We start from the raw sequence: 17366 nt of genomic DNA on the forward strand, positions 1-17366 counted from the left end.
CTGGCCAACACTTGTCTCTTGTCTTTTTGATGATAGCCATCCTGACAGGTGTGAGGTGATAACTCTTTGTGGTTTTGATTTGCGTTTACCTCACGATTCGTCAGGTTGAGCATCTTTTCAGGTGTCTGTTGGCCATCTGTATGTCTTCTTTGGGAAAATGTCTATTTAGTTCCTCTGTCATTTTTTAATTGGATTATTTTCATATTTTGAAATTGATTTGCATGAGTTCTTTCTTTAGTGTGGATATTAATCCCTTATCAGATATATGATTTTGCAGATATTTTCTCCTATCACACAGGTTCCGTCCTTTCATCTCATTGACAGTTTCCTTTGCTACAGAAGCTTTTTAGTTTGCTAGAATCCCACTTGTTCATTTTTGCTGTTGTTTTTGGGTTATCATGTTAATATGGTAGTGTCTCAGAGCACGAAGGGTAATCCAAAGTTGTGTAACATCGTAAACATTACCCTGAGGGATGTTTCAGAAGAGGGAAAGGGACTTGCTTGGCTTCTTAACTTGGCATCATCCTGGTAAGATCAATACAAAGATACAAAAATCTTTGATTAGAACCAATATTGCAATTGTGATAAATCCAGAATCTAAGAATTTCTGACTTCTCTCTCTATTCACCGCAACATATGCGTATATCAGAAAATATATGGACAGCAAAAATTTGAGGAACATGAAATGTGCTTTCTTAAATGTACCTTCTTCGGGGAACATTAAATGTTCCTCTTTAATGCTTTCCATAATGGTGCTACTGTTTAGAGAATTAAAATACCGTTGTTAAAATGAGCCTCTGTGTCACCCACATTTCTGCTGACATGTAACAGCCCTCTGATTAGAGCAGCTCTCTATCTCGAGTTGCTCATTGAGAATTAAACACTGCTTGTTTAAAGCAAAATGTCAGGTTTGAAGAAGTTTTCCTAATAAGGAAGAATGATGTAATGTTCGTGGAGGGGGGCCAGGTTCCCTCCGTTTGTTGTATTTGTATTAGCTGAATTCCAGGGGAAAATGTGCTACGAAGCATGAGGGCTGCTAACTATATTTAGCCAAACTCAGTAAGTAATACCAGAAGGCTTTTTTTTTTTTTTTTTTTTTTAGGTTATATACTCATCAGCGTACTCTAAGCTGTTTTTCTAGGCATCTTGTTTTTATAGTTTTTGATCAAGCATAAATAATACTTTGACATTTTATCTTCTCCTTTGAGGATGAAGACAGTATCTATTGCAATCTCTCTTTAACTTGGCAGGTTTTCTGTGAGATGCTGTTTTTTGGGTTAAAAGATAGATACTTAATGATAATACCATGATCGAAAAGACTGTTAACTTTCCGGAATGCACTTTAACAAGGAGGCAGTAGCAGGTGACTACAGTCTTTTAGAAGTAACGTAATACCTGTTGGAGAGCCGTGTCCTGTCCACTGTCTGGCCATTTGCAATCTAGACTCCCTCCCATTTACTATACTTACTCTAAATATAATCATAGTCTGTGGATTTTTAAGACAGTAGGCTATTGTTTTTGTCCTTGGGGATCAAGACTTTAATTGAAACATTTTTATAAACTGGAGAAAAAATCTGCAGCCTTGTTTAAGCATAAAACCTTGGCTCTGTAACTTGGTCATTCCCCTCTTCTGTTGACGTGTTATATCATCTTTGCTTTCGCCCTATTACATGATCCAAGGCTTATGTTGTATTCCGTATGAGAAAAAATTCAAATTCATCTCCACCCCAAAGCCCACTGTCTCTGCCTTTCACCTCACAGCTTCTTGCCTGTGCTTGGTCGATATGCAAGCTCACTGCAGCCGGCCAGGCCGGCCGTGCCCCGTAACCACGGCCCTGGAGTGTGAACAGGAATAGGACAAGGCTCTCTGTGGGATTAGAGAGTCCTCTTACTGCCTGGAGGAGAACGCTCTGTCAGAGATGGTGGGGTGCTCTCATGCGTCACGATGAGTAGCACTGAGGGTGCCCCAAACAGGCCTACCTGTATGAATGTCTTAGAAGAGTGGAACAGTTTGAGAAATACAATCTTTGAAAAATGTCTGCTATCACTAGCTGAGAAATCAGTAAATGCGTTAGAAAACGAGTAAGAATTTGGAGGACAGCTTTTTGCCACTACCATGGACAAATCGATCGCCACTCTCCCATAATTGATCCCGTAGAGACCAAGGCCTTAGATTCTAAGGCTCTGCAGAATGATTCCTATTCCGAATCTTCTTGTGAGAAGCAGTGAAGGAACTTTCAGAACCAGGCCCGTGGAGACTGCTGTCTAGTAGCAATACAATTATGAACTGTAGATACAGGCCACATATGCAGTTTTAGTTTATTGGTAGTCATACTAAAAAGAAAGAAGACATAAGTGAAGTTAATTTTAACATATTTTATTTAACCCAGTATGTTAAAAATATTGTTTCAACATATAAGTAATATAAACATGATAATGAGATCATTTTTACACTCTCTTCCTAAACTAAATCTTCAAAATCTGGTCTGTTTTTTAAACATACAGACATCTCAGTTTGGACGAGCCACATTTCCAGTGTTCAGTAACCACATGTGGCTAGTGGCTACCCTATTTGGACAGCACAGGTCTAGCGGATACAAATTAGGATACACAAACCTTTACACTCTAAATCAATGTAGCAGATACAGTGTTAAATATTCTAGAGGGTCGGGACACCTGGGTGGCTCAGTTGGTTAAACGTCTGCTTTTGGCTCAGGTCATGATCCCAGGGTCCTGGGATCGAGTTCCGCCTTGGGCTCCTGGCTCAGCCCGGAGCCTGCTTCTCCCTCTGCCTGTCGTTCCACCAGCTTGTGTGTGCGCGCGCTCTCTCTGTCCAACAAATAAATACAATCTTAAAAAAATATATTCTAAAGGGTCATCTCCATCTTTTCACAGCTGGAGATGAATTTACAAACCATTGGACAGGAATAAGAGCTAATCCCGGTAGTAGAAACGGAGTTCAGTCGGTGGAGAGGTATCTGTTGAGAACCTAGTGTGCGTGGGGGCCCACGTCAGATCCTGAACCACAGCCATGTACAACTGGACGGGAAGTCCCCTCCCTCAAGGCACTGACCTCCCAGGGCTGGGGCAGGGGTGGGCTGGAGGGCTGGGCATTTAGGTGGAAAGTATAAAAAGAGATATATGAATGCAGTAATTTTGTGGTAAATGCTGTGAAGAAATAAAACAGGATAATGAATTAGAGCGAGGTGGGAGTCCTCTTCTTGCTCCCTTGGGTATTATATGAGTCATTTAGGAAGTGAATTGGTCTGTGTAGTGTGAAAAATGTTTTTAGTTCAGCCTAGGCAAATACTTCCTCTAATTATCAAAGTGACTCAAGAGATTCTCATTTTTCTTTAAAAGAGAATCTCATTATTGAAAAAACACCAGTTCCCAAAGACATGGAAACAACTGAAGAAACTGGTTTCTATGTACTTCAAATAATATTTTCGGACCAGGCCCCAGATGACAACATCTCTCCCCCAGGATATAACAGCTGACATAGCTAAAATATGAAGTATGGCTAAATTAATACAGGGAGACTGATAATTTAGGAAAGATTTTTGTGTTTGTTTAAACTGAGACAAATTAAATTTTTTTTTATCTGTTCCCTTTCCATATTTACTCAAGTAAACTTCAAAACTAATTACTTCCAAAGAATTTGGTCTCAACTATGTGTGCATGACCCGTGAATGTTGTCAAGAGTATGGGACTAACTAAATAATCTAATAAATGTGTTGAATGTGAAAGTTTTGTGTTTTTAAAAAAGTCTTGTTATAAAGAGCAACGTAACTGCCATATAGTATATAGCTGTGTGTTTTTTATGTACAGCCTAGCTTGGGAGGGAACACAGGAATGGTTATCAGTATTTAGTTGATGCTGGGCTGGAAATTGGATTGGGAGGAAGAAAGTATAGAATGAAGACATACTTTTCATGGTGTCCTTTTTGTATCTTTTGCTTTTTGAAGGGTATGAGTTTTTAATTTGAAGTCCAATTTAGCAGGGTTTTTTTTTTTCTTTTATAGAACACACTTTTGGTGTTATACCTAAGAAATCTTTGCCTTACTTATGGTCACAGAGATTTTCTATGTTTTCTTCTTGAAATTTTATAGTTCAGGTTCACAGTCAACTTGAAGATTCCTATGAGTTACTTTTTATATAAGGTGTGAGTTGTGGGTCAAGGTTCTTTTTTTCTTTGCATATGGAAATCAAGTAGGATTTGTTTTTGCATTTTTATCATGTGTACTTTAAAGAATTTAATTTCAAAAGATAAAAAGGAATATTGTATAGAAAGGTCTGTAGTTACTGGTTATAATTACAAGTTCGATTTTAAAAAGAAAAAGTTTTGTTATGACTACTCTACTGATTTTCAGAAGCTACCGTTAATTATCCTTGTGCTTTAATTCTCTAAGCCAAAAAAGTTAAATTCTGTTGGTTAAAAAGATTATGCTGATGCCTTGTTTTTCCAATCAATTTCATAATCAAAACTTGATGGCAGTATTTTGTTATGGGTAAGAAACTAAAAATGTTACAGGCCATTTGTCAGGGTAAATTTAAACTGAGTATTAGATCAGCTGAATGAAAAGGGGCTATAAAGACAGACTTTCTATCAGGAGAAGGTAGGGATACTAAAACGTCAAACTGGAAAGGAACGGTTATGGATAAATTTGCAGTTACCAGAATTCCTTAGGGAAAGCACGACGCACAGGAGCTCTTCCACAGTCCTCGGTAGGGAGTGACATCCTGCCACCAAATTGCCTTCCCAGGGGGAGTGGGTCTCTTTAATGCTTTTATTTTGTTGCACTGAGTCAATCTAAGGTCACCCCCACCTTCTCTGTCCTGTACCGGAGCTAGGGCTAGCCTCTCTAGGTAAGCACTGAAGCAATAATGACTAATGGTTGGAAAATACACTAATTAGCAGAGAAGGCCCTGTGTCTACAGGTCTTCAGACCACTGAAGTGCCTGAATGCTTTATATTTGAAGGGTGCTATCTGTTCTTCCTTTTCAAGTTTGGGACCATTTAAGGGATAAGCTAAGGAGTGAGAAAGAGAGATCCAAGCCTCAGATTTGTACTGGGGAAAACTAGAGGAGAAAAGAGATGGGTGGCTGAGCCGGGTGACATTGCTAATACTTCACCCTGCGGTGAAGCAGGTGTGCCTCCCCATTCACAGGTAGCTAGCATTCTGCAGTTCACGGGAGCAGCCCCCACCTCCCAAGAGGGAGGAGAAAGCACTCTTCCTGCAAGCAGCAGGCCCTAAGGAGAAGAGGAAGGGAAGGGCTGATCCAGGCCTGCCCACATGCACCTCCCTTACCAACCAATAGGGGAGGATACAGGCAAGGGTTTTCCTCTTTTGGAAGTCCCCCCATGTGGCAACAGGGTAATAATTTTTAAAAGATGATAGCATAATGCTCTTTAAAGGGGTGTGTGTGTGTGTGTGTGTGTGTGCGTGCGTGCGTGGGCGTGAGATATATCATAGATGACTAATGTCCTCTGGCTCATTTTGACATTTTTGTAAATTCTGTGGCTCTTTCATTTATTCATATATTTTAGAGACCAAGAAATGTCCACAGCCAGAAAAAATATCACTAGTAAATTCATAACTCTCATGTTTCTATATGTAGTACATTAATCCCGTCTTATTTAGAAGGCATGAACAACCAAAATTCACATTAATTTTGGTTCGCTGGTATGAACTCTTTGTGCTTCTGAGATTGTAGATAATGCTTTGATTCCTGGTGGCCACCATCAAGACAGATGGTCAGACTTGGAAGGTCAAGTTAGGAGTAAAAGTGTCATTATTCTATAATTTTTACATAGGACTATTGTCTGTAGACAATAATTTTATCGAATTTAAACTTGGAAATGAGCATTCTGCTGATACTGTGTCCAGTCGGACGTATGGGTACGTGCACCCGCACGCACGTGAATGTTGTAACTGCGCTAGGACATAAAACCGCTGGACAAACAGCTCCGCAGGATTCCTAAGCAAGGCTCCCTCCTTCCTCTTCTGGGAGGAAGGAGCCCTTGTTGGAACCTGACTGATTTACAACAGATCTTTCCTTTGTTCTTTGGACTGTTTATCTGTATTCTTGTTAAAAATGACCTTTCGGTTTAATTGTTAGTGAAAGGCTTTTAGGGAAAGAAGTTCGTACCTTGGTGTCTTCACTTGAGAGGCTAAAAGCAAAAAAGCTGGTTACTAAATGCAGCTCTGTCAGCGGTCTCCTGTGGGGTACTTCGACACATGTCCTTCTTTTCTGTCCTACAAGATGATCCAGGTCCCTTCCGTCTATCATTCTGTGAATCTCCTGTTTACATCATCCTACGGATATTTATACTCAAGTAGCTTTTTCCATTATTTGTTTTGAATTTTAAAAAGAATAATCACATCCAGGTGTATACACGACTTCCCTAAATGAGGGGCCACCTAATATGTAACATTTTAAAATCTAATCATAAAACCCAGTGTCATATGCTGCAGACTTCATTATTTACATGTTTTGGAAAAGAAGTAAAGTAAAACAAGCTCAATACTGTAGGTGTATCTACTATAAAGTTTTCTTCTTTCAGAAGGCATTTCAAGATGTCGCAGGGTTTTTCTCTTACTGAGAGTCATAAACACCATATTCTAGAACATTCCATTCAGTAGAAGGGTAGGTGAATGCCTCTTGACTATATACGGTCATATAGAACCACGCTGAAACTTCATGGAGCTATGATACATTTCTGTCATTTTTTAAAAGAGTAATTATATTAAGTAATTGGGCTCTTTTATCTAAGAATTATTTTAGTGGTTTAGTCATTTCTCAGGGAGGGAACCTCATTTATTATGGTTCTTCCCAAGACACATTTGGATAGACTTCATTTACTGCTGCAAGGACTGGGTCTGCCTCCTGAGCGGGAAGGTCGGTCAGCACTGTCATGACTACAGCTCATCCTTTGGCTTTTAAGGAATGTCAAGGTCAGTTGGTCATAAGCTAAGAAAGGTCAGAGCCACTTAAAATTTAACAGTTCTTTTCCCTGGTCACAAGTCTCTTAGTGCACACTGCTAAGCTATGGCTCTAGAGCTTGCCAAAATGCATTTTTTAGTTTTTTCAAGAACCTTTTCCCTAAAGAGGTTGGAATTGGTGCCTGGTGATCAGGCAATGCCTGCAGGCACGCCGTGGAACCCTTGCCTTAGCTGTCTCAGTCGTGAGCATGTATGCTAGCAATGGTCGACCTTTAAGAGAAAATCGATTACTCTTTGAGTACTCAGGTCCAGCTGTGCACTCCTTTCACTTATTTACCCTTGCGAGACTGAAATATGTAGAAAATGTTATTGGCATCTTATCGTTTATTCAGAAATGTTGTTTAGTTCTTCAGCGATAGGCTACTAGAAATCTAAAATGTCATCCTTATAAGTCAGTGTTGTTCATCAATAGGTGGAAGATAACCATTTTTTAAAATTCCATTATATTTAGCGATGCAGTCTCTCAAAAGATGTGGTAACACAAAAATTAATATTCACATGTCCAAATTTCAGAGACCAGATTGTGGATTTTATAGTTGGGAGGAACTTTAAAACATATTTTAAGGGACTATTTAAAAATAGTCTGATTTTCTGTTTCACAGATAAGAAGCAACTCAGACCCGTCTTAGTCAAGGCCACACAGATAATTTGTGGCACGGTCACTCTGCCAGGGAATAGCCCAGTGGCAATTTCTCCAAGAAATAAAAGTTGGCAAAGCACAGCATATGAAGCATAAAGCATTCCCTACCTAAAACTGTACATGTGGAATGTCTCTAGGACATAGTCAGGCTGTCTCTCTGTGTGGCTGTTTTGGGCTCCGTTGAAGTGTTGGTATTCCCAGTAACAAAGGGGTGGGAGTGACAGAGTTAGAGCCAGTCTTGGGTGGAAACCACATTAGAAAGGTCCCCCATGGCTGAAGGGGTCATAGTGCACATGCAAGTATTAGATAAGTCCTGCTGCCTTGACGAGAAATACCATAAGATAATAGTCACGAGCCACACCGCCTCGGCGTAAGCCCATCGGCACTGCTTTCCAGCTGTGTACCTGTGAGCAACTGTTTAACCTCGTGCCTCGGTTTCGTCATATATAAAATGGAGATAACAAAAGAGGCCTTCTCTCCTTAGGTTTTTTATAAAGATGCAGTATAGTTGGTATAGATTAAGGACTCCTAACAGTGTTTGGTACATAGCAAGTGCTCAGTGCCAGGTGGCAATGAAGCTACTGGTGCCAGTAGTAGTAGTAGTCGTCGTCATGATCGATTAAAGATTTTATTTATTTATTAGAGAGAGCACGAGCGGGATGGAGGGGCTGAGGGAGAAGCAGACTCCCCACTGAGCAGGGAGCCCAACATGGGGCTCGATCCCAGAACCCTGGGATCATGACCTGAGCTGAAGGCAGACGCTTAACCGACTGAGCCGCCCAGGTGCCCTGATTAAAGTCTGTGAACAAGGGCCTCCGCTGGGAATTTCAGATACATGGAATAGATGCTCTTCTTCTTCTGGAATAGTTGGTAAGAGCACTGTGTCCTTTTTTTTACCATTTGAAATTCTTTAAAATAGAAGCTTCAGGAATTTTATGTTTTAAGAATTAATTATACTTTGTATGTCTTAAGAATTTTCTGTATTTTAAACATTATATTTTTATATGCACAAGGTTAAAAAATAGTCAAGCTGCTAGTATACGAGACTATGACATGCAAAAATAAAAGACTTCCTCTACCTCGTTCTAGTCTCACTCTCCAGAGATCAGCACTTTCAGTCATTTGTTTTTAGACCATCTGATGGTTTCTTTCACAATTTTATGAACAAGATATATATTCATTATTAACTGATGCATCAACTTCAGCAGTGCTATTAATTTTTTTAAAGATTTTATTTATCTGAGAGAGAGTGGAGGGAGGGGCAGAGGGAGAAGGAGAGACTCTGGAGCAGACCGTCTGCTGAGCACGGAGCCGGACGCACAGCTCGATCTCACGACCCTGAGATCACGACCTAAGCCTAAATCAAGAGTCGGTTGCTTAAACAACTGAGCCACCCAGGTGCCCCGCTATTAATTTTTAATATTATTCTTACCAGCAAGATGCTCTTGTCAGGCCTTTGGCACTGACCAGCCGATAACTTTGTGTAGTTAATCTCTCTCTGTTTCTATGTCCTTATCTGTAAAATAAGGAACTTGGACTGGTTGGTCTCCAGGGTTACTTTTTTTTTACAGTGTGAGAGAACATTTGAACTAACTTAAGCAAAACAAAAACAAAAACAAAAAAAACATGGAGAGGAGCAGTTATTTTGTACCTGGAATTGACAGATAAAACTGATGTGAGGGCTATCTGAATCTAGGTGCTAAGATAGCATCCCAGTGTCACCTCTCTTGTCTTTTCTCTCCCAGTGTGGCTTCTTTTTATGTTTTGGCTTCCTTTTTGTAGGCTCTTCCATCGCAGCCAGCACCTCTGAGGGATTCTGTCCTTTTAGTTATCTAATCTTAGCTATCTGTCAAAGAGACACATTTCCATCTCATCTTCAGTATGAAAAATCCTGATTGGCCCGGCCTGACCTGGATCATTATTTCTCCTGGAATGATTTGGTGAAGCCAACAAGGATTGGCTAGTCCTGGGTGACATGCTCACCCTGTGACCAAGGGTTGGGGGATTATGACTGGCAGACCCATAAGGATTGGGGTAGAAGCTGGTCTGTGAAGGAGGGGATGAACTGATGTTACCAGATGAAGGGAAGAATGGTAGATCATAAAAGCAGATGTCCACTCCTCTTGAAGTTTCAAGAAATTGATTTTAAGAAGTAACTCACCCCGGGGCACCTGGGTGGCTCAGTCGGTTAAGCATCCAACTCTTGATTTTGGCTCAGGTCATAACCTCAGAGTGATGAGATCAAGCCCCACACTGGGCTCTGTGCTCAGTCTAGAGTCAGCTTGAGATTCTGTCACCCTCTCCCTCTGCCCCTCCCGCTCTTGCTCTCTCTCTCTCTCTCAAATAAACCTTAAAAAAAAAAAAAGAAGGAACTCATCCAATTCTCCACCAGCTAGTGAGTCATTACTTGCTTTTATGAATGCTTACCGCCATGTCACCAACCAATGGCCTCATTCTCCTTCCAGAAAGCAAGCATGGCCTCCACCTACACATTCTCTAACTTAGTATCAGCCAGTAGCAACTCCCAGCAGTGCTTCCACAACACTTGAAAAACGAGTCCAGACATCAGTGTGAATTGCGGGCAGGCATCATCAGTGCCTGAGGTTCCAGCCCCAGCACGGTTGTCCTGTGCAGTTTTGTTAGGTCATAACCTCAGAGTGATGAGATCAAGCCCCACACTGGGCTCTGTGCTCAGTCTAGAGTCAGCTTGAGATTCTGTCACCCTCTCCCTCTGCCCCTCCCGCTCTTGCTCTCTCTCTCTCTCTCAAATAAACCTTAAAAAAAAAAAAAGAAGGAACTCATCCAATTCTCCACCAGCTAGTGAGTCATTACTTGCTTTTATGAATGCTTACCGCCATGTCACCAACCAATGGCCTCATTCTCCTTCCAGAAAGCAAGCATGGCCTCCACCTACACATTCTCTAACTTAGTATCAGCCAGTAGCAACTCCCAGCAGTGCTTCCACAACACTTGAAAAACGAGTCCAGACATCAGTGTGAATTGCGGGCAGGCATCATCAGTGCCTGAGGTTCCAGCCCCAGCACGGTTGTCCTGTGCAGTTTTGTTCACACTGTGTGAATTGCGGGCAGGCATCATCAGTGCCTGAGGTTCCAGCCCCAGCACGGTTGTCCTGTGCAGTTTTGTTCACACTGCGCTGTTAGGTCTTCGTGGCCTGCTATGCAGTGGACACACAGGGAGCCATTTCCTCTTTCTGTACAGGGACTGACTTTGTTATCTCAGGATACAGTCTATGCTTTGGAAAAAAACATGGCAGCGATGGGCAGAATGGGCCCTTCTAAAGAAAAGAAATGCCTTGAGATGACTAAAGTTTTCACCAAGTTCTGAAAATATCCCTGAGACACTTTTCCTCAAGGTAAACATAAACTCGAGGCGCTTCTGACTGATAACCAAATAAAATGGAAAATGGGCACTGGTACAGGCTTCCGCGGCCTGGAACACGATGGAGTGCCGCACGGATGCCAAATTGGGAACTCGCCTACCAGCTTCACAAACACTCCCTTTTGGGGGATGGGAGTTTCATATTTTGGATACTAAAAAAACTAGAATACAAGTCTTGTCATCCTTATAAGAGCTCTGATTGTTTCACCTTTCCCATTTTCCGCCTAAAACGATGCCTGATGAGCTCCTCATGGGTACTGCCAAACATTGCAGTAATCGCCAGGAGAGCACAGAGAACCCACACCTGGTTCTAGAATATCTGGCTCGTGGGTGTGGGCGGAGGATGTCACCGCCAAGCCCTGGCAGTGCCGTACCAGCCATGAGGACTGGCGCGACTTGCAGGAGGGAGAAAGAACCGCTAGATAATACCGGGGAGGACTTTGAGGAAAGATAGATGTTGAAAGGGGCACGAAAGGCTAAAGACAGCCTCAGTGGATGGAGAGAAACTGGTGGGGGTGGGCCTTCCCAAAGAGGGCAGGACACGCAAGAAGGCTAAGAAGGAAAACCCAACGTGAATTTGGGGAGCAAGGAGACTTGGAATTTGAAACGATGAAAATGTGGAGCTAGAGCAGGAATTAGAAGAAGTTAGGACTGCTTGGGGCCAAACTGTGGGAATCTTCGAATTATCCATGCGTTATTGGGTGGGGAAATTAGAGGAGGGGGTACCCTGTCTTAGGTGTGATGAGTTTATGTTCTGTCTATGAACTGGGCAACAGAACTGGAATTTAGGATTGGGGTCTGGGTCAGAGATAGATTAGGGAGTGATCAGACAGTTCTGGTGTTGGGGGGACACCGTAGTGAGAGGGCCAGAGAAGAAGCCGTGAGGGGAAGGCACAGGATCAGAGGCAGGAGAACAAGACAGTGGTGGCCATGAGGATGATGGCAGTGAGAAGAGCGCTTCGAGAAGGAGCGGGTGGGTGCTTGCATTGTCAGTGCAGAGGGGGCGAGAGTGAGCACAGAGACAGGACTGACACCCCCAGATTACAGATCCAGAGCATGACGTAACCAGATCTTTATGGTCAAGAAAATACCTCAATTTTTAGGAGGTTTACAATATCAGGCCAGTGGGCAAAAAGGTTTTGTGGTGGAAAGAGGGTAAAAGTCTGTTAATATTGAGTGGTTTCTGAGCCACTGAACTAACTAGTTCACGTTTCTATAAGGGAGAACATTCTAGCAGAACCGCATCCAACCCAATTCCCACGGGAGCTGTTCTGAGACACACAAAACCCTAAAGCTATTTTTCTTAACTTGTGGACAGGATTGATCTGTAGAATTTACCTGCATTAAGAAAAAAATGCAATTAATGTTAGCTGATGAGGTGATGATTGTTTACAGAATAAAAGTATCCTTCCTTTTATGAGATTTTATAAGAGTCATTTGTGGAATGATTTTAGTTTGCTTCTCTGAGGCCTTCAAAATCTATTTCTGTTCACCAGGAAATAACATACTCATTTTTCAAAAACAATTTCATGGCTGTGAAAACAGCATATGCCTAGGAATGACATATGTATACCACCGAACGCCATGCTCGGACTTGGTTAGTTGTTTATGAGTTCCTTTTACACTCAGTTTCTTTATAATGTTTGAATGTTACTGGGCTAAAGAGTAAGGATCATAAAATCTGAAAGTTTATTAGGACCTTACAGATACTACATTATAAATTCCCATTTTCAAGTTGAGAAACTGGGTCCCTGATAGGCTAAGCCAATTATCCAAAGTCAGAAACAGCTGGTAGCTGAACTGGAGTTGAACTATTTGAACATTTCTCCGGTCGACTCTTTGTTCTTACTTGTAAGTAGCGTGCGTGATAGTGACTTTATCCGCGTCAATGTCTCTTAATGTCCACTATATTCGAGCAGTTTTTCTAAGAATCAGCAGCTAATCTCTTCCTGCTGTTTCCACTAGCCTGTGCAGCAACAGAAATGAAAATTATTTAAGGCATTTAACTGTGATGTGGAATTGATGCTTTTAGAACCTGACCTCACATTCCTCCCTTAAAAAAGGCTGAGGCTGAGACGCCAGCAGCCCACCTCATTCGGATTCATCAGGCAAACACCATTGGAGTCTGCGCCTTCTCGAATACAATGTAGGCGGGGTCCAGTCCTTTTGGCAGGACTACAGATGCTTTGGACCCCAACCTGCAGCCTTCACAAAGCCACACGACCATTTACGTGCCCCACAGAGAGTCGCGCCTCCACAGACCTCCTGAAGGAGAATCCCCCGCATCTGGGAAGCCAGCTGCAGGATTCCCGTTCCGAGGAACAGCTCAAGTCAGTGTTGGCCCTTGTTGGGACCCCAGCCCAGCCACCCAGTCCCCATTGCCTGAGCTACGTGAGGGACACAGCCATCCTTTGATAGTTCAGAGACATTCCCAGGAGGATTATGAAGTGGTCAGCAGTTGCTCCCTCTTTCTCATGGTACATGGAATGACTTCAAATAGACCTCAACTTTATATATGAAGACATAAAGAGCTCCTGTTTTTCTGTAGCAGAGCCAAGGCCAGTTCTTATTCTAAGTGGAAAGGACGAGCTTTTCTAAAGAGACGCAAGTCGTGTGCTGATTTCACTCAGGTCACTTCTTCCCTGAACCCTCCTGTGTAATTAATTGGGTTCCGTCCTGGCTCTACCTAGGGAGTCGGGATGATTTACAAAAGGCTCAGAATAAATTAAAGATCAAAGAACATGGTTTGTATAAAGAAACCTATGTCGTTTTGCAATAAATGCTAAACACACATTCCCAAGCAGTAGTCAATTTTCATCTGATTCGCACATTCTCTTGTTGACGGTACTTTGTAGAAGATCCAAACCTTTTATCCCTGCCCTCTCCCCCAACCTCAGGGAGAATGTATTTAAATTCTTAGCTATTTTTGCACTTACCACCTCCCCAAAACCCAGTACAGTACATTCTCATTTGGCTTACATTAACTCATTTTTATTGTGTAAATGATTGTTCTCAAGGTTGTGATTTATGTACCTTTTACCAAGGGGCTGGAATAAGTTAGTGCTAAACAAAGCAAGTTGTTAGATATTGACCCTCACCAAGTGGACCTAGTTTATGTGATATGAAGACATAAATTAAAGTATGAGTAATAGAAACAAGATCAAGACGGTTGAAGTACTAATATAATAAAGTAGATGGAACTTAATCAGCACTCCCTGAACTGCAGCCCTTGTAGGAGTTTTATATTCTATTTTATAAGTTCCCAGAGTTAATATATTGAGTTCTCTCATACATCTGATACTGAGCTAATCCCAGCCAATGTTGTGGGAACACCCAGTTTATTCCCTAATTCACTTATCTACCTCATTTGAAAATGCTTAAAATTCCCCAGTCCAGTGTGGGGCCCTCCTGTCGTAGGCCTGCCCTACTGAATGTACCTGATGGACTCAGAAATTCACATGGTTTCTGTCACTGCCAGTGTGTGTCTGCCAGTGTGGCGTTCGGTTGTGTGTTGTGAAGGTGCCGGGTTAGTGTTGTGAGGATGCTGGAGGTCACTGTCCTTGCCTTCACAGTGCTTATAAATAGCAGGACCAGCAGAGCTCTCGGTTCGGAGGGCGCAGTCCTGCACCTCTTATCATACAGTGGCTTCTGTATCACACAATAAAAAATGAAAGAAAATATATAAATCAACAGCGCATTTATTCTGAAAGCACAAATGTTTTTCAGCTTCAAGATCCCATGAGTTTCTCCAGACAATTATAAATACTTGATCTTTATTAATATGAGCAGGGGATAAATTACTTCTTGCAATCCAGACATTGCTCCAGAGAGAGACATACTGGGAATTTCCAATTTACATAAAAGTTGTTCTCCAGAAGTTTACTTTCACATCATTCATTTTGAGCTTGGGCTGCAGGTCCCCAGAGAAAAAGTGGTATGTATAATAATAAGCTAACATTTTAATAAACCTTTTTTTTTTTCTTGTTTATTGAGCATTTTGGAAAGAAGGCTCTTGAGCCAGCCAGCCCTTCACATCCAGGTTCTGCCCTTAGACAAATTACTTGACCTCACTAATCTATGGGGAATTTTTTTAATGGGGATGAAAATACCAGCCTCCCAGAATGGTTGAAAATGAGTCAGTCCAGTGCCAGGTGCATGACTCGTGCTGTCTCTCATCTCCTGCCCCTGCTGTGGTTTTATGAGTATAAGAAGGACCACCACTTCTGGTGGGAACAGATAAAGAGGAAATTTCCCTTGCAGTAAGTAGAACATTATCTCCATTTTTTTTAGGGTGCATTTTATACAGTAACACGAACTGATGTGGTGGTTCTCTCCTGCCGTGGAATGTTTCTTGAGCTCACGCTGTGAACCAGGCATTGTGCTCATTGAATCCTCACGGTGACCCCACAGTTAGTAGCTGGTGGAGTTGGGTTCCCAGTCAGTGCCATTGAACTTGAGTCTAGCCTTTTTCTCCTGTACCACACTGTCACTTGGCTGGTTACATTTTTCCAAGGCTGCTTTAATTGAGTGGCAAGAGAGATTACTGAATTGGAAAGTAAATTGGGTTCTGCATGTCTCTCTATATGTCCCTGTCAAATCTAAATCTTTGCCCCATCCAGTCTAAATCTGTAAAACTGTTCTAGTTAAAATCTATGTCCAAACTATTGGGGTGCAGGGGGGGAGGTTCTTGATTTTCTGTAATGTAAGAGGGGAATCCACTGAGTTAGTATTTACATATTCCCTTTCTGAGCTGCCAAGATCTTCTCATCTTTGCACCATTTCACCCTAAGAAGAATCAAGTTTGCAGTCAGATATTCCGAAATATATTCTTAAATATGTAAAATTTTATAACATTGGCCCTCACGCTGTGGCATGAGTGGAGAAAGTTCATAGAGGGGAAAGATGACAGATTTTTTTTTTTTTAATCACATTGGAGGTGGGGGTTCTTCCATGTGGACATGTCTGGTGCAGTTAAAGAAGCCAGATACAGACACAGATCGAACCTGGCTCTGCAGGTGACTTGTTCTGTGACCTTGAGCGTGTTACTTGAAGTTTCCCCATCTGTAAATGGGCTGTGACAGGTGTGTAACAAAAAGTCCAGACATCTCGTTTCCTTAAGTATCGAAGCCTTTAGAATTGAAGGAGGGGTAAGAATAGAAAATTTCTTAGACTTTTTGAATTGTGGTAGAGGGAGGGAAAAAGGCTGGGGGAAGGGTGTGGTTGATGAAGTAGTTGTGCAAAATCAAAAATTTTAATATGCCACTCAAAGTGTTGTCCTTGCAACTAGGGCTGTCGAGATGTCTTAACTTTTCAGCCTTGACATAGTATTTCCAAGAGGTTCAATGCAGTTTCATTTTCAGAAAAAAAGAAGAAAATGGGGAAACCAGAAAAGTGATGAATTTTTATAACATTTAAGTAATTTCCAGGGGCTTTTCTGGTAGCTTTCATTCCCTTTGCCTTTTTATCTCCATGAAAATCAACTTTTATAAAAATAACATAACGAGGACGGAGAAAATGATTTAGAATTGTGCATTTCATCATCTCAGAATCCAGGAGTCAGATCCATTTAACTCAAGTGTTCTTTAAAATATTATGATTTGCCAGAAATCAAACCAGACACTTCATGATTCAAAATAACCGTTTTACTCTCCCTTCCCACCTCTCCAGTTCTCTGCATATTTTATTCTTCGCCCAGTGCAAAATGGGGGAGTAGAAACCCTAGCAAAGTTCTTCACTGCAGTATCTACTAGTTCATTTCTTGTGAAACGCTACATTAAGACTTTCTTGAACCATCACTTATTACAAAAGTAGCATCTCAGCAGCTTTAAGCCCACATGGGTGTTAACAAACTTGGTGGTGGTTCTTAATGGCCAGAAGAGTAGGCTTGACCCCGGGAGAGTTAGCATATAGTGGTGGTCTGGGCTTTCCTGCCCTGGCTTCTTTGAAGACTGGCTTCTCAGGAACCGGTTACTCCCTAATCCTGGGGCACAGGAGTCCTCACACCAGATATGGGGAATGATACGAGTCTGTAGCAGCCTTGCCAGAGCCACTAAACACAGCTATTTGCTGATGCCAGGCCAAGCTCAAAATACCTTAAGACACAGCTGAGGCCATGGTGAGCCCAGCTGGCCAGAGTAGGGGAGCAGTGTCTCTGAGAAGGGCCACACGGACCACTCCCAATCCAGGTACACAGGTCCCCTGAATGTTCATGATGAACATTCGAGGACTAGGCTGCATAGGTAGGAAATAAGGTGATAGACCAGGCAGGAAGATCAGAAAGGAGCATTTGGGGATTTAGGATGAGAGTGCTAGATGATGGGTTT

General features: G+C 42.0%; 1 protein-coding gene and 2 long non-coding RNA genes across 5 annotated transcripts in view; 1 reads left to right on the plus strand and 2 right to left on the minus strand.

The window, feature by feature from the left end:
• PALLD (palladin, cytoskeletal associated protein) overlaps positions 1 to 17366 on the plus strand; it is a 370015-nt gene that overhangs the window by 309480 nt on the left and 43169 nt on the right. The window lies entirely within an intron of this gene.
• On the minus strand, positions 140 to 10270 carry LOC103658145. The gene is made up of 3 exons (XR_567042.2): positions 10072 to 10270; positions 2116 to 2334; positions 140 to 525 (listed from the first exon to the last, which is right to left on the minus strand). It is a non-coding gene; the product is annotated as an uncharacterized LOC103658145 (long non-coding RNA).
• LOC121101879 lies at positions 10744 to 16379 on the minus strand. Its single transcript, XR_005833917.1, has 3 exons — positions 14481 to 16379; positions 12893 to 13009; positions 10744 to 10939 (listed from the first exon to the last, which is right to left on the minus strand). It is a non-coding gene; the product is annotated as an uncharacterized LOC121101879 (long non-coding RNA).

The sequence above is a fragment of the Ursus maritimus genome, unplaced genomic scaffold (genome assembly GCF_017311325.1).
Source record: "Ursus maritimus isolate PB19 unplaced genomic scaffold, ASM1731132v1 scaffold_11, whole genome shotgun sequence".
In the NCBI taxonomy this organism is placed as follows: Eukaryota; Metazoa; Chordata; class Mammalia; order Carnivora; family Ursidae; genus Ursus; species Ursus maritimus.